A 27,953-nucleotide genomic window follows, 5' to 3' on the forward strand; every position below is an offset into this window, starting at 1 on the left:
GTTTTAGAATGCTAGCAAAAAATGCAGACGATCCATACCCCATCAACCTATGCACAAGCCTCCTATTCCACCACACAATAGGAGTGTGAGAACCTCGACAGTAGCACCATCCTAGGTCCCGAATATTGAACCAAAATGTTGAGCCAAACGCACCAACAATCGGGACTTTGGATGGACTTCTATTGTTTCAAAAGCTGCAACTCACTTTGGTGAAAATCTCTCACCTTGTCTCTCAACGCTCTGCTCTAACTAACCATGCATCCTTCTCTCCAACACAACTGATGGGACCTAAAATGGGCCGGCACTGGCTATAGCACTAGCTGGACCTCATGCATACGACAGACAACCCCACCACATGGCCTCGCAGGCCAGAAGCGTCTAAAACTCACTCTGCACTAAATTCTTATGACGATTTTGCGTTTGTATCCAATATGTAGTCCAACATTCACCTTCCCTTCTCCTTAGAGGGAGATCCCATACCATATAGGCATAATGCCTCGTAATACACACATAGGGAAGCACCCCTCGGCTGATTGCCGCAACTCCACTGCGACTCTCCTACACCTCCGGAATTAGCTCCAAGATGCGTTGCTAACATATATAACATTTGTACAAACTCCACTCTTTCATAATTCAGTGTTCTAGGAGATTTTAATTTGCCTCATAAAACTTTCCCCAATGGAAGCACTCGTCTAACCCTACAGCTTAGGTTTCCTGTCCTCTCAGCATTGGTCAAAGTTTTTCAAACAAGTGCAATGCATTCTAGGAGATACCACATGGCATGCTTGATGTAAGGTGTATGACGATTGTGCACAATCATTTTATGATTAAAAAACTAGCCATGTGAGGTGCAAAAAACAGCCATTTCATGAATTTTAACTAAGTATTACGTGTTGCACTGCTTTAGGGACTAGCACCGGAACTTCCGTGCTACTAGTCACCTATATTTAATTATAGAATGATCCCTAAATGCTATGCACAAAGAGGGAAATCAGAATTTTTATCTTTTCAACAATTAGATTGTCACACAAACTTTATTCTCCCCTCACCGTTTAGGTGTTGCTGTGATGCATAGGTGTAAATGGTTGTTTTGTATCATTTTTGTATGTAAAAAGCGATAAACATGGACTATAACACAAAGGACAAGGCCAAAATAAGGCTTGACCTCATGATTTAACCTTGCCAAACACTCACACACATAAATATTATTTTTCCATATTTTTTGAGCATGAAAAATCCAAATTTCTCTATTTTTTGCTATTTTTCTCCATTTATTATTCATGAAAAATAGGTATTTTCTGATTTATTTGTATTGGCTTATTATTTTGACTGAGACTTAACATTTTCTCTGATTTCATTCCATTTCCACTCGTTTTCTCCAACTCAAAATCGAAAAAAACCACTAATTTTCATTAAAAATGACATTTTGTAGATTTTAAAGAATTAATAATGACTCTAAATCATTACGGGTTCTGTATTTCTGTAGTTATAGCCCTCAATCATGATGTAAAAAAGGTTCAAACAAAAATTCATCGCATATGAATAACATTTGGACCATGAAACAACAAGAACAAGCAAAAATTTTCATAAAATTGAAGCATACCGCGTGTCTTGCATGTTGTGAGTTTTTTAATCATTATTTTGAGCAGCCCACATACCGACTAGCAACCATTCTTCAGTGTTGAGCCTCTTTCCTCGGCCTCCTCTTCATCTTGAAGCAATCTGATCACAGCCGGCGGACAAGCATTCTTCAGCCCCTCTTCTTCTTGATTTCTTGCACATGAATAGCCTCTATGCAGGAGAGAGAGGGAGGAGAGAGAAAGATTGGTTTTTGATCTCTTCACTCAGTGCATCATTCCTCGATCCATTTGTGGTGATGGAGGGCAAAGGATAAAAGCATTCCAGGTGGCCCAGGAGCATTCCTCTCCATTCTTTTGATCAGAAAATGCATCATGAGGGGGGAAAAATAGGGCACAAAAAACTACCCCCCTCAACGTTTCATGTCATGGATTTCTTTTGGCCTTAAGCTCTTTGTTAAAAGCTTTTAATCTCTAATCAAGTTATCTAGTTCATGCATCTTGCATTCACACTTCCAGCAAATGGATTTTTCAGTTTTGAGGGGGCGAACGACATCGGATTCGAGATCTGTCTAGACGGGTGGCTCTGTGGCATCGAAATCTACTAAGCTGGGCCCCTCATGCTCTTCCTAGCTTCCAGATCTAGTAACTGCTTCACAACCCTGAATCTTGTGGGGATTAAATGGGGGATCAAACGACCTCGGAATGGAGATTCGAGACTTGCGTTGGATTCCTGACGTCGCTTTACATCTAGGAAAACTCCAGCTCGGCCATCCACCACTGTTTGATTTCCATGAAAATAAGCACTAGCGCTTTAGAGACTTGCCGCTTAAAATCGTACTGATTGCCACCGCCGCCTTTGATGAAGTCTGTTTTTCCCTTGATATTTGTAATTTTTGGCTATTTTTAAGCACTTCTCGACATCAAAAATCATATGTCATTGGCGACACGGGATAGGGTGACTCAGCCTGTCGAATCCCACGAATAGATCTGCACATAAACAACAAAAAGGAGCATCAAGCTGATACAAAAAATACACAACATAACACATCACAGCTCATACCCTACCCCTTGACAACACCAAGGCATGAAATCCACGAGGAGTAGGCCTAGCATAATCTGATAGAAAGTCTGAAGCTAGTCACTAACCAACTGCACCAACACAGCCAAGCTAAAAGGAACTATCAAAGAGGTCACTCTAAGTGGTGGTCTCAACTACCTACCTAACTAAGGACAACTCAACCAGGAGCTCCTACTAGGGGAGGACTGTCAAGATTGTGGGAGAGAAGGAAGGAGTCTCACTTGTAGCTTTCTTGCTTGCACAATGGGGGAATACACACAAGGGTGGAGGCTGAAAACAGTTTTCCTCTTCTTAGTTGTGTAAGCCAAAAGAACTCTCATACAAAGAAATAGAAGAACCCTATATATGGGTCTCAAACCAAACTCAACTAACTAAGGTGGCATACTAACTGAGCCACGAAATAGAGTAGATAAGGATAGCTATCATGTAGCTATTATTCATGGGTGGTGTACCAACCGCGTCTACAACTGACAAGTCGGTGACATAAATACACAACGGTCACCCTGGCGTATCACGAGTGGAGCTCGATATCTCAACACTCCCCCTCGAGCTCAATCCCAATTCCTGCACACCAAGCAGGTCTCTGAACTTGCGCAGCTTCTCTGCGCCCAATGCCTTCGTGAATATGTCAGCTACCTGATCCTCTGTGCTCACATAAACTAGATCAATAAGACCTAGTAAAACCCTCTCTCGCACATAGTGATAATACACCTCAATGTGCTTTGTTCTAGCATGATAGACTGGGTTATTTGCCAAGTGTATACTACTCATGTTGTCACAATAAATGACAACTGGCCCATCTGTAGATTGATGCATATCATAAAGTAGCTTATGCAACCAAGCTACCTCACATGCAGCCATTGCTGCACCCCTGTACTCAGCCTCTGTGCTCGACAAGGCAACTGTAGGCTGTTTCTTGCTGCTCCAAGTGACTGCAGCACTCCCAAAAGAGAACACATATCCACTGGTAGATCGTCTATCAGAAATACTACCAGCCCAATCAGCATCAGTGTATCCATGCAACTGTATCTGAACCCCAGTCTCATAAAATAGTCCATACTGCAATGTGGACTTCACATACCTGAGTATGCGTCTAGCCGCATCCAAATGTGGTTTCCTTGGAGCCTGCATAAACTGACTTACCAATCCAACAGCATAGCTCAAATCTGGCCTGGTAATAGTCATATAAATCAAACTTCCTACTATGCGTCTGTACATAGTAGGGTCTTCTAGAAGCTCACCTGCATCTGTGCTCAGCTTCACATTCTGCTCCAAAGGAACTGAAATAGGCTTACAGCCTGTCATCCCATATTTGGACAGCATGTCCAATCCATACTGCCTCTGCAAGAGCTGTATCCCACTTGGTGATCTAATCACCTCAATACCCAAGAAATAACGCAGCTCTCCCAAATCCTTCATTTCAAACTTCTGCTTCAATAGCATTTTCACATGAAGGATATCTTCATCACTGTCACCTGTCACAATCAAATCATCAACATAAATGACAAGTAGCATAATATCTTTCTCTGTTTTTCTCACATAAAGTGAGAAATCTGCCTTGGAAATCTGAAAGCCAATAGTGACAAGATACTGTCCTATCTTGTCAGACCATGCTCTAGGTGCTTGCTTCAAGCCATACAAGGCTTTCTTCAACCTGCAAACAAACTCAGGATGAACAGCATGCACATAACCTGGTGGCTGCTCCATATAGACCTCTTCTTGCAAATCACCATGCAAGAAGGCATTCTTTACATCCATCTGATGTAAAGACCATCCCTTTGATGCAGCCATAGCAATGACTGCTCTTACGGTTGCCATCCTTGCAACCGGACTGAATGTTTCTTCATAGTCAATGCCATATGTTTGTGCATACCCCTTGACTACTAATCTTGCCTTGTATCTATTCACAGAACCATCTACATTGTGCTTCACCTTATAAACCCACTTACAGCCAATTGCATTTTTATCTTTAGGCAAAGGTACCAATTCCCATGTAGCATTTGCTTCCAAGGCATCCATTTCTTCATCCATGGCTTTCTCCCATTTTTCTTTTCCCATGGCTTGCTCAAAAGAAGTGGGTTCTGGTTCCTGTATCACTTTGACCATATATGCATAGTGAATGGCTGTAAATCCATCATATTTCAGCCTATCCACAGGATACCTAACTCTGCTTGACCTGCGCAAAGTAGGTTCACTCCCAGGTGCTCTCAAAACATCCCTGGTCTTCCTTACTCCAGGTGTAACAATAGAAGGAATACCCAACTCATCATCAATGCTCTGTTCTGAGCCACTGGATTCACCATCCACATAAGAGTGACCTGCATTCACATCAAACATGGGCTGATCAACCTTCTCTTTTCCTTTTCGTGATACCTGCATACCACTATCTGCATTACTTTGAGAAGATTCTCCTGATCTCAATCTGCCTGTCCATGGCGAAGAATGTGAACCACTACTAGAGGACGCTCCAGGTCCACTAATATTTTGTGACTGCTGCTGTGAATTCTGTGCAGCATTACCATTTTGTGCATCTACGTCATCAATCACATTTACTGGTTTATACCAGCTACTCATCTTATAAAAAACAACATCTCTGCTCACTGTAAACTTACGAGTAGAAGGGTTATAGCATCTATACCCTTTTTGCTGCAGAGAGTAACCAATAAAGATGCACTTCTCAGCTTTTGGATCCAACTTGGATCTCAACTCATCTGGCACATGTACATAGGCAATGCAACCAAAAATTTTCAAATGAGAAATATCTGGTTTCCTACTAGTATACCTCTCCTCTGGAGTCATTCCATGTATTGCTACAGTGGGAGTCCTGTTCATTATGTAGACTGCTGTAGCAACTGCTTCAGCCCAATTAAAATTTGGCAGGTCTTTTTCATTAAGCATGGCACGAGATACCTCTCCAATATGCCTGTTTTTTCTTTCTGCAATTCCATTTTGCTGTGGGGTATGACTGCATGAATATTGCTGCTTTATGCCATGCTCCTGCAGGAACCTTGCAAACTCATTTGAGAGGTACTCTCCCCCTCCATCTGACCTTAGGCATTTTACTTGCAGGCCTGTTTCTTTTTCAACCATAGCTTTAAGAGTTTTGAAATACCCAAAAACTTCACTTTTCTTTTTCATAAAATACACCCAAACTTTTCTGCTATAGTCATCAATAAAACTGACAAAATAATGACAGCCTCCAAGAGATGCATCTTTAGTAGTCCACACATCAGAGTGGATTAATTCCAATGGCTTCTTACTCTCTTGAACATGTCTAGGAAATGGTTTCCTTGCCTATTTTCCAAACTAACAGGCTTCACATACCTTATGCATTTCTGCAACCTTGAATTTAGGCAATCCTGCAACAATATTTTGGGCCTGCATTGATTTAAGTCGCTGTACATTAACATGACCAATGCGTTTATGCCAGATATCAATATCTGCAACTACACCGGTCCCATGTGCAAACATTGCTGCACTCAATTCAGACATGTCTGCATCCAATGTCTGCAACTACACCGGTCCCAATGTAAACATTCTGCCTTTCTTCTTTCCTTTTGCTATCAAGCGACCTTTATTTTTCATATCCTCAACAAAGCATCCATGAGGATTAAATCTGACCTGCAAGCCCTGTTCAACCATTTGACCAACAGAAACCAGATTCTTGGTGATATTCGGGACATGAAATATATCGGACAGGTATTTCTTTTTCCCATCCTGCATAGACAAAGGAATTTTTCCAATCTGCACAATCGGATGTGCAGTATCATCACCAGTCTCCACAAATCCTGGTTTTTCCATTTTCCTTGCATCCTCCATCCATTCTGCATGACCTGTCATGTGGTTTGATGCACCTGAGTCAACATACCACACATCGTTGCTTTCTTCTGCACTTGTCACAGAATTGTTCATGTGCTGCACCATGAACAAATGCTCATTTCTGTCATCACCCTGTCTACTAGAAGATGCGTAATTCCCTTGTTGCAGTTTTCCATTCATGATATCATTCTGCTTTTTATAGCAGTCTTTAGCCATATGACCCATTTTACCACAGTAGTAGCATTCAACATTACTGTTTGCATTTTGACCTCTTTGGCTCCCCCTGCCTCTAGAGTTACCACGTCCTCCTCCATAGGACTGGTTTTCTTGAGTTTCCTGCATATTCTGATTTCTACCACGGCCTCCAAATCGGCCTCCTCTACCTCTGCCTCTACCTCTTCCAGCATTTGAGTAGAAGACAGCTTCTTTCGAAGTTCCTCCTGAAGAAGATGTACCACCATTTCTCTGCTCCTCAGAAATTAGAAGAGCAATCAACTCCTCAAAATCAGGAAATCTTTCACGAACTGAAATGGATGTCCGAAACTGTGCATAATCCTTTCCTAGACCATTCAAGGTCACAGAAACTAAATCATCATCTTCCACTGGCGACCCAATGGAAGCAAGTGCATCTGCAATCTTCTTCACCTTCATGTGGTAGTCATTGATGCTCATATTTTCTCTTTGCACATTATGCAACTCTTGCTTGAGCTGCATTTTCCTGGCTTGCGTATTTGTGCTATACATTTTTGACAAAGTATCCCATGCCTCCTTTGGCGTACTTGCATCCTGAATATGCAAAATCATAGAGTCTGAAATGCTGATAGACAGCCAGTACATAACTTTCCTGGCTCTCTCATGCCATGCTTTAAATGCCTGCATTTGCTGTTGATTGGGAACATCAGGAAGAACTGGTTCTTCTTCATTTCCTGCAACAAATTCCCAATATCCTTTTCCCATAAGGAAATTTGTCATTCTAAACTTCCATGCTTGGAAGTTGTTCTTGTCAAGCTTTTCAGTGACAATCTGTGAGAGAGAATCAGACGCCATTACAGAATACTGCAAAAAATTCTGTCACTGCAAAAAACACAGCTTCACCCTCACAAGGGCAAATCTGCAAAACTGGCGAAAGTGGTATTTGACCACACAGTCACTTCCTAGTGACGATTTTGCATAAACAGAAACCAAGGATGATTCTGTAACTCCCAATGTCTCTGTAGATAAGCATACGATGCAATTTCTGTGGTAACTTTTCACCGACCTGTAGAACAGTGGTCGCACAGCATAAAACTGGGCCTTTTCCTGAGTGCGTGCAGAAAACTTCCGCCTTCAAAACAGGCCCCGAAATGGCCTCAAATAAAAAAAACAAGGTCGCCATGGGCTAAAGCCCTCACCCGCAGCATATACTGTCCTCTTGCTTCACCGCGAAGGGCGTCTCAACCTGAGACAATGCACTCTTGCACTTTCCGACTGTGCTACCTGCAGAGATCTGCTCCCAAAACAGAAAATGAAAGCAACACTGCTCCTCTTACCAGAACTCCGCGAGCTTGGCTTGCTTTCTTGAGCTCCTTACCACGAACAAGGCTCTGATACCATGTCAAGATTGTGGGAGAGAAGGAAGGAGTCTCACTTGTAGCTTTCTTGCTTGCACAATGGGGGAATACACATAAGGGTGGAGGCTGAAAACAGTTTTCCTCTTCTTAGTTGTGTAAGCCAAAAGAACTCTCATACAAAGAAATAGAAGAACCCTATATATGGGTCTCAAACCAAACTCAACTAACTAAGGTGGCATACTAACTGAGCCACGAACTAGAGTAGATAAGGATAGCTATCATGTAGCTATTATTCATGGGTGGTGTACCAACCGCGTCTACAACTGACAAGTCGGTGACATAAATACACAACGGTCACCCTGGCATATCACGAGTGGAGCTCGATATCTCAACAAGGACTCCTATAGCCTGATCAAAAGGTATTATCTCTTTTTTTTAAAAAGCACAGTTTTTCTCTTTTAGCATCTGATTGTCCATACTCAGGTGTGTAAAAAGGAGGGAGCTAAGCGTAGAGACCCAAGGAGAACAAGGCATCGGCCTCAAGTCCCATCTCGGTACCCAAGAACCTACCAAGCCCTCGCAAGGCGACACTTAATCCTTTTCTAATGCTCACTTTTATTTTTTCTCCAACCTTCTTCCATTTTCTTTATTTTTCAGCTAGTTGCCACCCCTAGGAAGACAAGGCATCGGCCCTAGGTCGTACTCATCCCTAGGAACCTACCAGGCCTTTGCAAGATGATAAACAATAGCTCAAGGATTTTTCTTTCTTTCCCTTTCTATTTTCATAGGAGTCAAACCCCTTTTTACACCCTCCATATATTCATATATTGTCTTTCAAATCTTTAGGGTTTTGTCTCTTTTCATCATTATTTTAGTAGGCTTCTCTAACCGCCTCACAACTAATAGGAACTCCTAGAGCGGCCACCTAATAGGTTAGTAGAACAGGGTCACTAGAAATCCCTTCTAAAATAGGTCTTTCAATGCCTGACAATGCCTTACAAGAGGCAAGGACTACTCAGACCTCCCCCAGACATACCTAGCCTAAACCCGAGACTTCATGCCTTGATTGCCGATCCTCAACAAGAAAGAAAACCCTCACCTACACATATATCATTAATTGCTTAAGGGAAAAGACTAGAAAAGGGGACGAAACCACCTGGAATGGCCACAAGAAGCTTCTTCGTAGCAAAGGCTCCCTCCAGCGACTTCGTCAACCTGTATGGTGCAATCACTAAAACAACAAAGCATTAAACATACCTGCACCAAATAGAGATAGGGCCCTCTTGGCCTAACGAAATAGCACATTTCACTGCATACTAACTAGCTCTCTTGGCCTAAAGAGATATATTATTGAAACCTGAAAGCAACGAGCCCTCTTGGACTAAAGAAATCATACATTAACACTTGAAGCAACTCGCTCTCTTAGCCTAACGGAATCAAACAAAATATCTCATAGAGATCCCTCCTTGGAAGAAGGAGGATATTTACAAATATGCTCCTTTCCAAGGGGGAAAATAGGGCTCTCAGCCCTAAACTAAATGCATCAAATTATGGCCCATACCTCCTGCATATGTAACAAGAGGCGTATGCATAACATGTCTTCTGATCAACCTATGGGTCCAAGATAATAACGGTAGATGGGTCTCAACTACTCTTTGCATTACCCATATCAACCATCGCCTGCCATATAACGTGTGGTCTGATAACATCCCCACAAGCAACAAGGTCTTGTCTCATTATCAATAGCAACATCCGGACTAGGACCATAGTTGAAAAAGAGGTCCTCTTCATAAGCAAATCTAGCTAAGAAATCCGCAAACTGATTCCAATAACGTGGAATCAGCTGAAGAGATATGCTCTCAAATTCATCAAGTACGGTTATAGCAATTCGATGATACATACGAAGGAGAGGATTCCGGACTGTGTATGTCCCATTGAGTTGATTTAAGATTAGTTGGGAATCCCCTTTTATTAACAACCACCTAATGCCACCTTTCTTAGCAATATTCAATCCTATAATCAAGGCTTTATACTCGGCCATGTTGTTAGTAAATCCTACCCCGAGATAAGCAGCTAATTTCATTATAACTCTACGTCGAGGATCTCGGATAACTACTCCAACACTTCCTTTTCTACTAGGGCCCCTGGACGCTCCATCAAAGTATAATGTATATGTCCATAATGGGTTTATACAGCTAGCCATCAAGAAATCCCCTATTCGTAATTATGATAGTCAAAGTTCAATATATTTAGAGGGTGAACTGACGGCCCCATCACACCTTCTTCATCAAACTCAATAGGGATGCTTGTCAAGATTTGTAAGTAGTGATGGCAGAAAAATTTAAATTCCCACACAAAGGTACCATCTTCTTGCTCAATCACTTTATATCCCTTGCTCCACCAGATAAGCCTCCCCTGATGATATCTTTGCTCGAGATATGGGTGCTCCAAATAAGGGATTAACTGCCCCATCAACCAGTTTAAGCTCTCCTGCAGGTCTTAAATCAGCCCCAGCATGGACCTGCAATGCATTTTTTTGCATTAGCATACTTAGAAATAATAAGGTTTAATCTTATTAAGATTAATCTTATTCTTAAATTCCACTCCTTGTAGATCAGCTAATAGAACTGTGGACTTATTTTTACCTATCTGCACTATCTTGTAAGGGCCATCCCATCGAGATTCCAACTTCCCTGGAAATAGCTCCCTATGCACATCATAATAGAAAACTAACTGCCCCTTTTTAAAAGTATATTTCTTCGCTTTCAGATCATGCAACCATTTCATCCGAGGTTAACTACCTCCTAGTGCAACAAACTCTGCAATTTGAGCTCGTCCAAGTGGGCTATAGTCATAAAATGCTCAAATAGGGCATCTTCATCACCCAGAGAATGATTGATTACGAATCTAATGGTCGGCAACTCAATTTCTAAGGGCAAGACACACTCCTCCCCATAAACTAATTTGAATGGGGTGTGTCCAGTGGCTCGTTTAAACATCGTATTATATGCCCAAACCGCCACATATAATTTTGTATCCCAGTCCTGCTTCTTTTCGGAGACTATCTTGGATAGGATACCCACAAGCTGCTTATTGGTACTTTCGACTTGTCCATTTGCTTGCAGATTATAGGGGGTCCTCTTGTTATTCTTGATCTTCCAAGCTTCAGTCACAATTTTAATCACTTTATTTAAAAAGTGAGTTCCATGGTCCGATACTATTTCCTTTGGCGGACCAAAACAATAAATGATTTGCTCAAGTAGGAAATTGGCAGTCTCTTTTGCATTGTCCTACCTCATCGCCTGTGCTTTTGACCACTTTGTAAAATAATAAGTTGCTACTAAAACGTATCTTTTCTGAGTAGTAGACGATGGGGTGATAGGACCCACAAAGTCAATGCTCCACTTCTCAAATGGAAGGATAGCCATGATAGGCGTAAGTGGACGCTTCCTATTCTCTCGACTATCATGTCTTTGACATGTATCACATCTCTTAACGTACTCAAAGGAATCTTGGAAGATGGACGGCCACCAATATCCAGCTCTTAAATCTTTCTGTGTCATTAACCGCCCAGCAAAGTGCCCTCCATAAGCGGACTCATGACACTCTTCCAAAATAAAGGGAATCTCGTCATGAATCACACACACTACAAGAGAAAGGCCCTATAGATGCGCACTATACACGCGAAAAAGCGGGCATGTTTATAAGCACGTGTATCAAAGTGTCTATTTACGCTAGTATACAGAACACGTCTATATATCTGCGTTTATAAATGCGCCTATAGATGCGAAAATAAACGCACATATTTTTCATTTCTCATAAAGTCCCTAAATATGACCAAACCTCTTAACAGCTAGTATTTGTTTGAATACATTACCAACTTTACTTATTTTTGAGTATTACAAATATACATCCAATCATTCAAAGATAATTATATATATGTGATTTCATGCCCTATATACATCCAATCATGCCCTATACAAATATGATTGGATAGGGCATGATTGGATATATATACGACATAATTACACCTGGATCATAAGGACATGATATACATGTATATACAACATGATATACATGCATGTATAGGGCATACATGTATAGGACATGATATACATTACCAATCTTTCTCTCTTTTTCTCTTCTCTCTCTCTCTCCTCTTCCTCTTCTACTTCTTTCTCCCTTCTTCTCCTTCTTCTCTTCTTCTTCTCCTTCTCTCTTCTCTCTCTTCTTTTTCTTCTTCTCTCTCTCCTTCTCTTCTTCTCTCCCTCTCCTCTTCTTCTCCTTCTTCTTCTTCTTCTCCCTCTCTCTTCTCTCTCTCCTTCTCTTCTTCCCTCCCTCTCCTCTTCTTCTTCTACTACTTCTCTTCTTCTCTTCCTCTCCTTTTCCTCTTCTACCTCTTCTCCTTCATCTTCTCCCTCCCACTTCTCACCTTTCCCTTCTCTCTTCTCTCTCTCCTTCTCTCCTTCTCTTCCTCTTCTACCTCTTCTCCTTCTTCTTCTCTTCTTCTCTCGTCTCCTTCTTCTTCTTATTTTCTTCTCTCCTTCCCCTTCTTTCTCTCCCTCACCTTCTCTTCTTCTCTCCCTCTCTTCTTCCTCTCCTTCTTCTTTCCCTTTTTCTCCTTCTCTCCTTCCTCTTCTCTCCTTCTCCTTCTCTCCCTCTTCTTCTCTTCTTCTCTTCTCTCTTCCTCTCCTTCTTCTTCTCTCCTTCTCTTCACAGGCCCCGCAGCTAATTAGCGAACAGGTGGGGGAGGGGGTGCTTTAGTTGGAAGCCCAGGGGGGTTTCAGTCAGAACAAGGAGGGGGGAAAAGTTGTCTGTCTAAGGGAGGAGGGGGCGCTATCATCGCAAGCAGGGAGGGGCGCTGTTGCTGTTGGGGACGGCGGAAGGGCTTGCCACCGTGCCATTTATAAGGTGGGGGAGGACGGCACCTCCCGCTATCTGGGGGGCTGCATGCCCCCCATTGGACACCTCACTCCCTCTCTCTCTCTCCCTGACGTGCTGTCGACGGGGAGAGGGAGAGGGGTAAAGAAATTTCAGAAAAATTTAAAAAAAATCTAAGGGGGGGGGAGTTCCTATGGGGGGGAGGCACGGGGATCATGGGGGGGGAGGGGGGAATGTTACAGAGTCCGTGGAATTCATAGCTACGAAAATCTTGCCTACATGATACTATATAGATGCCAATGCATACAATCAACACATCTACACTATCTCCTCCTCGGATGATGTAGATGGTGATAGTATCATAGATGATGATGTGGTGGATGATTCCTTCTAATCCATCAATCATCATTGAGGAAATCATAATGAATCCCTTAATGCTCATACTTCCTCCTCCAAATCTTCCAAAGACTTAGGTAAAAATCTTGAGAAACTCGGTGTTTTGAACAAAGTTGAAAACTTTCCTATTTGATCAATAGATGGTAAGACACCTGAGGAAATTAAACTTTTGATCTACATGACGTATGCATATGTAGGAAAAAAGTTATTGGATAAGCCCAATGCTAACTGTGTGGATGTGCTCAATGCCATGACACATGGATTTGTTGGTGGTCTAAGGCAGTGGTGGATGTTTATACATCCCTAGATAAAATTGGACATTGCTCAACAACCAGATCCAATTAGTTTATTTTTTGAGTTATTACTTGCTGAACTTGTTGGGAACAAGTTAGATGAAGTTGTACAAGCTCGTAAGGTTTTCTTCAAAGAAAAATTATGTGGCTCAAGGCAATATAAGGATTATCTTATTTACATACGTGATTTATTGTATGAAGGCATGGGTGCACATGCTGCCTATAATTTGTGTATATATATTGAGAGAGGGAGAGGAAATGAGAGAGAAAGAGAGGGAGAGGGAGAGGGAGGGGGAGGGAGGGAGAGGGAGAGGGTGGGAGAGGGAGGAAATGGAAGAGGGAGGGGAATGAAATGAGAGAACGAGAGAGAGGGAGAGAAAGAGAAAGAGAAAGAGAAAGAGAGGGAGAGGGAGGGGGAAGGAAACGAGAGAGGGAGAGAAAGAGAAACAGAGGGAGAGGGAGAGGGATGGGGAGGAAATGAGAGAGGGAGAGGGAGGGAATGGGCATTCTCTCTCTCCCTCTCCCTTTTGCTTTTATAATTTGTGTATATATATTGAGAGAGGGAGAGGAAATGAGAGAGAAAGAGAGGGAGAGGGAGGAAATGGGCGAGGGAGGGAGAGGGGGAGGAAGGGAGAGTGAGAGGGAGGAAATGGAAGAGGGAGGGGGATGAAATGATCGAGAGAATGAGAGAGAGGGAGAGTGTATTCTCTCTCTTATTTATTTAATTTTTGTATAATTTGTATATAATGTGAGAGGGAGAAGAAATGAGGGAGAGGGAGAGGGAGAAAGAGAGTGAAATTAAAGAGAGGGAGAGGGAGGGGGAGGAAATGAGAGAGAAAGAGAGGAAGAGAGAGAGGGAATGAGAGAGGGAGAGTGTATTCTCTCTCTTTTTTATTTAATTTTTGTATAATTTGTATGTAATGAGAGAGGGAGAAGAAATGAGGGAGAGGGAGAGGGAGAAAGAGAGGAAAATTAAAGAGAGGGAGAGGGAGGGGGAGGGGGAGAGAAAATGAGAGAGGGAGGGGGAGGAAGAGAGAGAAAATGAGAGAGGGAGAGGGAGAGGGAGAGGGAGAGGGAGGGAGAAGAAATGAGAGAAGGAGAGGAGAGAGAAAAAAAGAGAGAATGAGAGGAGAGAGAAAAAGAGATAAGATGTTAAACATAATAGGCCAATAAAGCAAGAGAGGGTATGGGTGAGGGTGAGGGCGAGGGAGGGAGAGGAAATGAGAGAGGGAGAGGAAGAGAGAAAAAAATGAGAGAGGGAGAGGAGAGAGAAAAAAGAAAAAAATATTAAAAATAATAGAGAAAGAGAAAAAGAGAGGGTCAGGGTGAAGAAGGGAAAGGAAATGAGAGAGGGAGAGAAAGAGAGAAAGGTAAATGAGAGAGGGAGAGGAGAGAGAAGAAAAAATGAGAGAGAGAGAGAGGAGAGAGAAAAAGAGAGAAAAATCATTAAACCTAATAGGGAAAGAGAGATAGAAAGAGAGGGTGAGGGCGAGAGAGGGAGAGGAAATGAGAGAGAAAGAGGAGAGAGAAAAACCATTAAACCTAATAGGGAAAGAGAGAAAGAGAGGGTGAGGGCGAGGGAGGGAGAGGAAATGAGAGAGGGAGAGGAGAGAGAAAAAGGGAATGAGAGAGAGAGAGAGGAGAGAGAAAAAGGAATGAGAGAGGGCAAGGGAGGGTGAGGAATGAGAGAGAGAGGAGAGAGAAAAAGAGAGAGGGAGGGCGAGGAATGAGAGGGAGAGGAGAGAGAAAAGGAAATGAGAGAGAGAGAGAGAGGAGAGAGAAAAAGGAATGAGAGAGAGAGGAGAGAGAATATGGAATGAGAGAGGGCAAGGGAGGGAGAGGAATGAGAGAGAGGAGAGAGAAAAAGAGAGAGGGAGGGAGAGGAATGAGAGAGAGGAGAGAGAAAAAGAGAGAGGGAGGGAGAGGAATGAGAGGGAGAGTAGAGAGAGAAAAGGAAATGAGAGAGAGAGAGAGGAGAGAGAAAAAGAGAAATATCATTATACCTAATAGAGAAAGAGAGAAAGAGAGGGTGAGGGCGAGGGAGGGAGAGGAAATGAGAGAGGGAGAGGAGAGAGAAAAAGGAATGAGAGAGAGAGGAGAGAGAAAAGGGAATGAGAGAGGGCAAGGGAGGGAGAGGAATGAGAGAGAGAGGAGAGAGAAAAAGAGAGAGGGAGGGAGAGGAATGAGAGGGAGAGGAGAGAGAAAAATGAATGAGAGAGAGAGGAGAGAGAAAAAGGAATGAGAGAGGGCAAGGGAGGGAGAGGAATGAGAGAGAGAGGAGAGAGAAAAAGAGAAATATCATTAAACCTAATAGGGAAAGAGAGAAAGAGAGGGTGAGGGCGAGGGAGGGAGAGGAACTGAGAGAGCGAGAGGAGAGAGAAAAAGGAAATGAGAGAGAGAGGAGAGAAAAAAGGAAACGAGAGAGAGGAGAGATAAAAAGAGAAATATCATTAAACCTAATAGGGAAAGAGAGAAAGAGAGGGTGAGGGCGAGGGAGGGAGAGAAAATGAGAGAGGGAGAGGAAGAGAGAAAACGAAATATTATGTGCTAGGTACTGAGTACTAGGTACTAAATACTAGTGTTCTATGATACTATATGCTAGGTCATAGAAAAAGAGAGAGATGGAAGGAGAGGATAACAATCTAAGAAAAGAAAAGAATGATAACAAAAAAAAAAAATTGTTGTAATGTAGACAAAATGGAAAATGAAGAAGGTCCTGTTGTTCAAGATCGCGAGGCATATCTTAATCAGCGTGTCCCATGTCCTTGTTCTCAATGCAAGTTGGCAATTAGATGAAAACGCCGATTGTCTATAGAACACGTACGATGATTTGGCGAGTTTCAATCTGAGATCATTGATCAGGCGATTGCGGATTTTCAGCAAACGGTAATTTGAAGTTAATATCAATCATGCATTGTACTCGCAAGCTAATTGAATACCATATACAATAAGATTGGGTCTCATTGGCAAATTTTCTATCCAGGGAGGTGATGTCTCATCCCAAGGGGGAGTGCACCCTTTGTGGCCAATTAGAAGAGTACGTGGGCGTGCGATGGATGGAGTGCAGGAGCCAATCCACCACTCGCAAGGCCAATCTATACTGTTAATGCCATAAGAGACAGGCAACCTTCCAGACCTACCTACAATCTTGGAGCCTGAGATGGAGGCAATGATACGATGCTTTGATTCCCATGGATGTAGAGACTTCTGATCCACTTAGAGAGGAAGCATCCAAACCATTAGATGATGGGTGCCGAGTATCTCGGCTAAAGACACTGCTTGCACTCTTAAGTGTGCAAGCAAAGTACGGGTGGAGCGATATGAGTGTGACCGAGTTGTTCAGGTACCTTGTACATACGCTTCATTGAATTTTTTTTTTGGTAGTATTATTACAAACATTTGTGCTTTTTCAAGGTGTTTTATGATTTTTTTCAAGTTATTGAAATATTATATATTACCACCTGCAAATACCATGCTTGAGTCTCGTGATGATGCATGACATGTTTTACGGAAGCTTGGCATGGACTACAATAACATCCATGCATGTATCAATGATTGCATACTGTTTCGAGGAGAATACGAGACTATGGAGACATGTCCAAAGTGTGGTGCTCACAGGTATCGACAGGACTTGCAAGGGCAAATCATCTCTCAAAAAGTTCTCAGACACTTTTCGCTCATCCCCCGTATAAACCACATGTTTCGTATGTCCGGCATGGCGAGCTTGACAACATGGCATACGCAGAATAGGTCCACGGATGGAGTTCAACGAATATCACTGGATTCGCGCACATGGAGCCACATTGACTCAACCTTCCCAGGCTTTGCCCGAGAGCCAAGGAATCTTCAGCTCCGTCTTGCAATGGATGGCGTGAACCCATTCGGTCTGCGCTCAACTTCTTACAGTGTGTGGCCTATAGTCCTTGTCAACTACAATATCCCTCCATGGCTTTCTACGAAGAAAGGACATCTCATCCTTAGCTTGCTCGTCCCAGGCCGTTACAAAGTAAAAAATATGAAAAAAAATGGACGGATTTGCGTGACACCTTTGTGTTGCCGGCCCATTGTGAATAGGTGCATGGACTCATTTGCTTGCTAATTGTATTACGACATGGTTTATGTCACAATGGTTTGAACTCTCTTGTACATGTTTGTGAACAGGTAATCTTATATCCAAACCCCTGATAACCTCGATGGTGGTATGTTATACCTTCAACTCCTCGAAGTGCGAGAGTATATGATCAAAGAGATGTTTCGAGCATAGATGAAGATAATATGCAAATAGAGGGGTCGATATTGCAAGGGGTGGAGGCCGTCAAAAGCTTGGAGCCAGCATCGGCTAACAATGATGGAAATACAGGAGTCCAAGAATTCTTTGAGAACGAGGCGGACTCATTCTTTTGTGGTGACATGTCTATCGACCTTCCAGTGTATGCGGAGTTGTGTCAAGAGATTAACATGGGACCATAGGATACTTCATACTTGGAGCATCCACTTACTCAATTTGTTGACCAATCGCTTTATAAGGGTACATAAGATATGCATTTTAAGTGAGATTTTTTAAAAATGATTTATATTATTGTGCTTTGTATGATTTAAATTGATTATTCTAACATCATTTTTTGTCTGTGCAGGTGACATTTTCAGGATGAGTCAAGGGATGAGCGATGAGGAGTTAGAGGACATCTTCTCATGCATGTCTCCCAACCAGATTGCCAGATTCAGAGATATGGCAGACCAGGAGCTGCCTGGGTCTTCGTCAGGGCGCTCTGCTAGATCTGCTTCAGCGCGATCGGATGCTTCGGCTTCGAGCAGATGAGCTCGACGCGACTTGGGCTAGAGGGAGGGAGTGCATCGGGATCAGGAGGAATGCTGTAGAGATATAGAGGCAGTGAGCCCGCAGTCAACACGGGATACAGGTGCAACTCCTCGCTCTCGTGGCCCTTCCAAGGAGCGTGTCTCAGCTCAGGTGGATGATGTGGAGACGTGGACGCGGTGTCTCCATCTCGTCGTTCAGCTGGAGCTGCATCACCTCCATGATTTGTCACACCTGTGGGGACGTCTACTCCAGTTACTCCGGCTTTTGCGCAGCCGTCAGTAGGTGGCACCCCTGTGGGTGCCACTCCGAGAGATATTACCCCCGTCGGTACACCGGATACACAGGGGTCTCCTGGATATGCCCAGGAGCGTGGATGCAGCTGGGAGAGGACCCATCTTAGGCAGAATCCAGGGGGTTATGGATATCTAGTCGATAGTAGGTCAGGAGTCATCATCATGAATGATGAGGGGAGGAGGGTGATGGCTCGCATGAGAGAGTTATGCCAACAAGTTTTTCGGCACAACGTCTTGGATCATTGGAAGAACATACTGGAGGGGAGAAAGGACTACATAGTAGCATCCTTGCAGGAGGAGTTTTCGGTGCCAGCCATAGTAGATAGATTCTCTACGGGTTGGATGATGGATTGCATGCGTGTATACATGTCACATAGACGATCCGATGCACGCAAGGCAATCAAGAGTGGGGTTGCAAAGCCCGAGTGGTTAGATGCAGAGGACTGGCGCCGACTGAGGGGAGGAGGCTACAGATTCTCCAAGACGTTGGAGTCAGCAGCGCGAGGCGGCGAGGGCACGACTCGAGGCCGGAGTGGTCCATCATCTTGGGAGTGGCAGCCACATGACATATTTGGAGGACTTTGTAAGTTTTTCTTTTGTTTTGCTTGTTTATTTTTTTGAAATATTCTTTGTACTGATAATCATGTTTCTAACACTTAGCATTTTGTTTTCTTTGTAGCACTCCATTACAAATCGCGATCGGACTGGCCTTGAGACTTGATATGCAGAGAAGCACGGTCTCACTGCATTGATCGACCGATTGTATAGACGCGGCGGCCGTGTAAGTTACTCATCTTTCTTGTCCATAGTTACCATGAGATATTTGAATGCATTATTCTATGGTGGACTAATGTGTTGTTTCTTTTTCTGCAGAGTCCGTTCGATGCTCCTTTGCGGCGGGACGAGCTTTTGGGGGACGAGGATTTGTAGCTCGCCCTTGGATCCCAGGAGCTCACACACCTTTATTTTTGAGTCGCGTGATCTATGTAGACATTTTCTATGTATTAGTGATATCCTGTCATGATTGTACCAATCACTTTTTATGCGATCATGTATTTATTTCATGTATCAATTTATGATTTCAGTATACATTGTTTTTGTTTGCAAGTGCATTGTACACAGTAGTGCAAAAACTATTTTGTATGGCTCTCATAAAGCACACAGTGCTATATGTGGCAGGGTAGTTTGCTGCCCTGCCACAAATTTTTTTTCCCTGTTACCGTCACTATTAGCATCGCAAATTTTACTGCTCGCGTTGCTATTAGCATCATTATAGGCATCGCAAATCGTCGCTATCAGCGTCGGTATTTTGCGATGCTGATAGCGACGCCAATACCGACGTTGATAGCGACGGTAATACCGACTATTCTATGGCATCGCCAATAACGATGCTTTTTGCGATGACGGGGGCAAATTTTGTTATTTGCATTTTCGTCACTTTAAACGTTAGTTTAAGGCCTATATCTTGTAGTGCCAAGCACCCAATCTAAGTTTGCATCTTCTATAATCAAAACCTATGATAAGAGATTGTTGAGATATATTATAGGATAAACCCAATGATTGAGGGCACACATTGCACCTTATTAAATCACCTTTGTGGTCAGATTCCTTGACTTTCCAACATAGACCTAAAATTTTGTCCAAATCTTCCTTTGAAAAATTTTCGTTTAGCCATGAAACCTTCGTCCGTTGTAAACACAATGTTTTAAAGCAAGCTACAAAAACATGCAATAGTAAAAACCATGATAAGCATACTCTTCTGGAGAACCTTCCAGAAGTCATAGCCTTTTGATTATCTTGAGAAATTTTGAGTTTAAAACTGTCCATTGTTGCTTCATCAGGCATCTCCCAATCCAAAGATGAGAGGCTTGGCAATTACAGATCTTCAAGGTATTCATACACACCTACTCTTGAAGGAACCACATATTGTGCATAATACACAAAAATTTCACTTTCATGAAAAAAACTCGTGGTCTGATTAGCATAAATTATGTTTGCAAAATTTTTATGAAAGGAATGTTCCGCTAAGGCTCTCCACAGGTTGCCACTCAAAACTTGTTGATGGAAAGATATCTACAATTGAAAATCCATTATTTACCATATCCTTCAAACAAAACCATATACTCATGTATATTTTACAACTCAAAATTACAGTGTGCTTGCTATGAAAAACATTCCCGTAGAGCCAAGTGCATATCTTTGGCTATGTAAACATGTTGCACCAAAGCAAACCAACCTTGAGGCGCGGTTTTGAAGGCAAAGGTACATCCCTTCCAATGATACTTGATATCCCCTTGTTTTGTCTTTTTCACTCTGTGAGAACCCCTGCAAGATGGTAGCATTCTAACCCAATCATTTATAGTAAATGTTTTGGGCTCCCATTCTCCATTTTTGCTCTTGCTATACATGGTGCAAGAGTTTATATAATGAGAAGGACATCTTGTGGACACCATGTAAAAGACAACGAGTATGCAGACAATGTGCAGCGAAAGAAACCTAAAGAGAGAGGTCAAGGGGATAGATTAAAAATACTATGAGCACCAAGAACTTTGGAAATTCTCTCGATTCTCAAAATGGTCTTAATTAACTTTACTTTGTCAAAGGTTTTGCCAGCTTTTATTAGCTAATAATGGCCATTGGGAGGACTACTAAACTTGTTAGAGTTTGAAGATTTCGGCTAAATAGGAGGGGAGAACCACAAAAAAAACGCTATTATCTCAAAAGCAGAGAAGACAAGAATACCATATTTTTGTCCATGTGGCAAAATCTCTTTCGCCCTTTCCTTAATCCATGGATTAACAAAAGTGTCAGTTTTAACATTTTTCAGCCCTAATGATCTATTCATTACTCACAAATTGGAAAAGATACATAACCCCGAGACTATATCACAATTTATTTATGAACTTACAAAGACCACTACTTCTACTTCTGGTGAAATCACTATAATGGTGAATGTGTTTCAAGCAATGTAGATACAACTCGAATCTTTGTGTAAAAGTTTGAAAAAGTTAGTTAGAACACATAGAAACATATTGCTCAAGCCACTACTAAGGTATTAAGAGAACTCACAACTTCTTCTCCTTCAGAAGTAAATCACATCAACCTTATTTGGGTGACTTCTTTTAAACATTATGTGCATGCTCACATTCTGAACCAACTTGAAGGTGGTGGACCTATCCCTACTGTAAATGTTAGACTCCGCTCATCTAGTCTCATCCAAGAGAGTAGCCCTATTACTCTGGATCTATCAAACAACAAGTGGTTGACTATGACTAAAATAGTCAAAGCATTTCTCTATTTGGGTTAAATTAAGCTCCCTAGTGAGGTTCAACTCATGTGCCAAATGTGCTATAACTTTTAATTAGGACTGACATTCTTCAACATCTTACTCATATACCTTTTGGAAAGATCATATTGTGTTTTCCCTCAAGGATCGACCTCTCAAGTTCCTCTTTTGGAAAAATTGGCCACATTATTTATTCTCTTACTCCCTTTTCTCTAGAACAAAAAATAACGGACTCAAGCTTGGCTTCAACAGGCGATGGTGAAATATCAAAAAGAGATTCAAGAGATAACAACTAAGATATGCCAATTTATGCATGATGACCCTTTAGTGTTTCAAGAGAAATGACAAGGCTATGCTATTGGACTCCCTGTAACCTGTCCACTTGCCATCTTCAGGACACGTCTTAGTAGTCCATCGGAAAGATGTCTAGAAAGCTCCGCTCGGCATTCCCATGGAATATTACGGGGTTTGCGATCTAGGACTTTCTGCCTCTGCCACGTAGTGGAAGTATTCCAGCTGTTTCCACTTAAAACCGACCTGAATTAGGGTTTTTCCTATTGGTCATTTCCTAACGGCAACTAGCCTCGAACCCGAGCGAACTACTTTACGCAGAAATGCCAAGTCCGAAACGGATTCACGCTGCACTTGGTTCAAGGAGAATGGGAAATGAGAGGGATGCAAAGCTCAACCTCTCTGCCATAAGGCATAGTCCCATTCCGTTCCCCTAAAACATCGTAAATCGGGATCAGTTATAACTCTAGGTTAACGCTCTTACTGTTCGTATTCTTTGAACGGGACCACCCATCCGTAGGATGGACCTATGGCCACATCCACCACACTTTCCTTAGGTTGTTTTAGTTATTTAATTACCTAATACATTTAGTTGGACATGTATCAATCAACTTCCTTAATTAGCCCGTTAGGCATTGGTTCCTTCACGTAATCATAGCACTTGATATAGAAGAGCAATGTCAAACAAGTTCCTTTTTAACAGGTTATCATATTTATCTTTGAAATACATAAAGTCCAGCCCGTAGGCTTATCCACAATCCGCCCGAAGGCTATCCAGCCATCCACAGGGATTACTAATCCAAGATTCCGCCCATAGACTAGTATGCGGGTCTCGAGGTCCAATCCGGAGTCATGTTAGCCTCTTGTGCAGGGCTTGGAAGGTGAGGGATTTATGGCCAGAGCCCCCTCTGGCACCCAAGCATCTTCCTGCTCCAAGTAGCGCTTAATAGATAGACCTCTCGCGGTGGGTTCGGTCCACCTTCCTGGCGCCGTTAACAACCCCCTTGGTTAGGGTCAGGCAGGCAGTCGGGGTTAACTGAAGCTGCCTCTCCCTTCAGGCCTTCAACCTGAAGCATTAGATATCCATTTATCCTTTAATTCTTTGATCAAACAAAGCAAAACAGTGCTCTTAAATCTGTAACAAGCACAAACATTTCCGTTGGTCATTTATTGTTGGCCAACTGCTAAGGAGTGAATCCTTTCTTTCGAATGCATCCACCACTCGATCCGGGATCAATTGCGACTTGGCAAGATCCCCAATATCCTAGGTTAGGGTGTACCCTATTAACCCGACTTGATCAATACCTTAAGTTCATATGTTATTCCAATTTATTGGCTTGTCCTTTGCTTCCAAGCAATTATCTTTACTCCAGAAAGATACTATATTAGGACGATTATTCATCCTCTTGCAAGATAACTTGCGTAAGAATCTGCCAATCTAACTCCGAGGAATTGGCCATTCCCTTATGATCAAATCACAACATCATGCGATTCTACAACTTGTTGCACAAGTGTCGCATCAATTATGGGACTATTTATCGATCGAATGGAGTCACGAAATAATATGTTCCTGATGGCATTAGGCCGACTTGTCAGTCCTAGGGTTTCGAGTTTCATCTTTTTAGTGAGAGATTCTTAGGAAAAACCCCTAGATCTTTTCTCGCAAGTATGTCATGTCGTCCCTACATTCCGTGAATGTGGGCAAGTATTTAGGGTATAGGAGTTTTAGTTTTTGGCAATACGTGCGACTAGATAAATGTTTTCACCGGCTAACCCTAGTCAGTTTCTTGGGATACTCGCATTGAATTAACCCTTTTCTAAATGAGTACTCCGCTGTTTTAGGTGTTTAGGTTTATGCCAATTTAACCTGTCTATTCTTGAAGAGATTTACACTATCATTTCCAACCACATGACTTATTATCTACGCGTGAGTTGATTTTCAACCCTAAATTTTTGGTTTAAGATCAAGCATAGTTTAGGTTATAGCCTAATTCCAATTAATCATCCTATAACTTGCGAACAAGATTCATGCTAAAGCATGCAGCCTTTTACTAATAATTATGGAGTTGAAAAATGATATTTATACCAATTGACTAGAGTTATGCAACTTAAGAATCATTTCATGCCTTGCTATTTCCTATGTATTATTAGCACTTTCCTTAATGACTCATTGCGAAGAAGATATGTCCTAATAATGCGACATGCAATTTATACTCCCATGCCTAAACGGAGTGCACTATCTTAATTTCATTTTGTAAATATGAACATTAATCTAAGTTCAATTAATTGAAATGCACAAAAACTACTTGCTAGAAACACATATCAATCTCCTGCTCACTTTATTTTGTTCGTATTAAAAATACTAATGATCAAACTTTTATATCTCATGAGCTAATTCCTTCAGAATTAAGCTAAGTATTTAAGACGAAAAATGCATCCTATCTCCAAAAATTATCCTCTCACGATTGAATTATAACAACATAAAATAAAAATTAGGAAGGAAAACCTAGACTTGTGGTGAGATGTCCACGTGGATGCTAGGAGATGATCCTCCTGCGGTTGTGCCTTCGGCTTTCTTAGGAGCCATCGCGAATGCAGCCTTTCCGTCTTGGATGCAGCTTTGTGAACTCCCTTTTGAAATTCCATCGTCCTTTATGAGTTTTCTTTTCCTTCCTTTCGTAGAAGCTCTTTGAAGGGATACTTCTGTGGAGGAGGGGAGAAACCACGAAAATGGTTTTAAACCTAGGAATGGGGTGTTTTAAAAACCTCTGCAAGTAAGGCCCATTAAAGCCACGGGAAAGGGCTTAATGGCTTTTTAAGGACCCATAGGAAAGGGGAAAATAAAAGGTGTAAAAGACCCTTACGAGGGCTTTTGTATGGGGGAAGAAGGTGTCAAAAGACCCTTAACAGTGGATTTTGTGTGGGGGCTCAAAGAGGAGTCTTTTCTTTTTGTGTGGGGGGTGGGAAAAGAAAGGTATGAAAGGGCCGTTAGGCAGGAAATTTTTGTAAGGGGGGGAAAACAAAGGTATGAAAGGGCCCTTAGGGAGGATAATTTTGTAAGGGGGGGGAAAGGGGCTTAAGGACCCTCCCCCTTAGAAGCTTCTAAGAGCCTTAGAAGCTTCTGGTGATACATGGCCTGGATTGGGATGGCGGCCACTACAAGCGACGACGTATGACGGCAGCTTCTCACGACGTAGCAGAGGCGGCTTCCACTCACAACAACGGCATCGAGTAGAGAGTCGGCGGCGTGTGCAACTGCTCCTTGATTCGGCGGCACTTGAATTCTGATAGCCTCCCTCTGTGACCACGACAGCGACAATAGCCACTGGCTTCCTACCCTCTCGTTTCTATGGCAGCCGCGACGCTCTCTCTCACTCTTGCTCAGAGTCTCGGCTCTTCACCTCCCTTCAAGGCTCCCATAGCCACGAGCTTTATAGGGAGAGGGAGAGGTTCCTCCCTCCCCTACGCGGCATCGAGCATGTATTCCTTCATCATATGGCATCTAGCAAGCAGCTAGGTGGCCATTTCTATTCTGTTCTTCTCCAGCACGACAGTCGGCTGGAGGAGGAAGGGGAAAAAAATTTGCCATTATCCTATTAATTATCCAAATCAAATATTATTATCCCCATGACCCCTTCCTAAGAGGGGATTCATGTGACATATGCGGTTTCGTAGTCCCGGTTTTTGCCAAAGGAGATAGTGCTACATCGCATCTGAGTTTGTACTGTCCAGGATCCAATGCCGGCATTATCTTTTGCCGAGAATTCACATGGCCTCAATATATATTTTCGGTAGAAATATTACATTCTCTTCCCCTTGGAGGATTCAAGATGTCCTCATCTCGAGATAAACTGGGGATATTGATGGTTGAGAGTGCTTTCATTAATCCAAGTGGCATCCTCCTCATGATAATCTTTCCACTGGACGAGGCATTCTCTCAAGGTTCTGGATCTCAGTTGTCTCTCCCTAACATCTAAGATCATGTGAGGCCTTAGTTGAAGGACTCCTTGACTAGGCATTACAACTTGTTGATCATCAAGTACATGGTTAGGATTAGGTACATACTTCTTCAATAGGCTGATATGGAATACATTATGAACCTTTAGGTTCTCAGGGAGTTGCAGTCTATAAGCACTAGGTCCTAGGTATTTGAGGATCTTGTATGGTCCACAATACCTTGGACTTAGCTTCTTGCAATCTCCTAAGGATAGGGAACTCTTCTTTGGGCGTACGCGAATGAAGACCATGTCTCCTTCTTCAAAGACTCTATCTTGACGCTTCAAATCCGCGTATGCCTTCTGTCTATCCTTGGCAGCTTGGATGTCCTGTCTTATTGACTTTATTTGGTCATCCATCTCTTCCAACAACTTCCTTGAAGCTTCAACCCTCAAGGTTGGATCTGAGAAGTTTAGACGGCTTCGACAGTCATGACCATACAATGCTTGGAAAGGGGTCATCTGAATGCTTTGTTGGTAAGAAGCATTGTAGGCAAATTCAACCAAAGGTAGGTATTGAATCCACCTTTTTGGTTCACAACAGCAGTATGCCCTAAGCATATCCTTGATGACTTGATTGACTTGTTCTGTTTTACCATCAGTTTGGGGATGGTAAGCCGTGCTAAAATAGAGTTGAGTCCCAATGGCTTCGAAAATAGCTCTCCAGAAGTGTGATGTGAAGAGAGAGTCACGATCACTAATGATTCTTCTAGGTAGCCCATGTAGCTTGAATATCTCTTTGATAAATAGCCTTGCAATGCCCGAGGCTTTATAGTTTGTCTTTACTGGAATAAGGTGTGCAACCTTGGTAAGCATGTCAACCATGACCATGATGGAGTTGTATCCTCCATGAACTTGGGGTAGGCCAGCAACAAAGTCCATACTGATGAATTCCCATTTCATTTGGGGAATGTCAAGTGGTTGTAACTTCCCTGGCATTTTGACATGTTCATCTTTGATATGTTCATAAGACAAACACTCGGTGACATATTTGAGAACGTCACCTTTAAGCCTCTCCCAATGGTAGCTCTTCCTAACTGTATTGAGAGTCTTGGCATAGCCAGGATGTCCTGAGAAAGGGGAATCATGAGCTTCCCACAATATCTTCTGTTAGAGAGAGAACTAGGGAGAGAGAAGACTGCAAAAGAGAGAGAAAGACTGCAGGAAGAGAGAGAAAGAAGAGTGACGAGGAGAGAGAAAGACTAGATTTATAGAGAGAAAGACAAGAAAGAAGGGGAACCCATAGAAGCTGTGAGCAAGAAGGGAGAGAAAGACTAATGTGTCAAAAAGATGTGAAAAATTACATCTCCTCTCCTTTTATACCAATGTCAGTGTGACATGGCATAATATCAATGTTATTACACTAATTTATTATTCCCAGCTTCTTACATCTTTTGCTTAAGTGACTGACTTGCCGGTATACACAGCCTCGTTCTATAGTAGACAAGTCCTTTATTGACAGAAAATTCATGAGACTTAGCCTGTAGCTTTTGATCCTAATCCTTGATAGAGATCTCCCTTAGCATCTTTTGATAGACTGGATCCTGGCATGCTTCCTCTCTAGCTAACTCAAGTATTGGGTTGTTTGGCATGGATACCTTTGTGGCTAGAGATCTAGCTGTTGATGGATTTTGCAAGATTAGAGAATAAAGGAATACCTTGCGACTGAGTG

The sequence above is a fragment of the Lygodium microphyllum genome, chromosome 13, assembly GCF_053477565.2.
Source record: "Lygodium microphyllum isolate KBCC chromosome 13, Lygodium_microphyllum_v1.1.10, whole genome shotgun sequence".
Classification (NCBI taxonomy): Eukaryota; Viridiplantae; Streptophyta; class Polypodiopsida; order Schizaeales; family Lygodiaceae; genus Lygodium; species Lygodium microphyllum.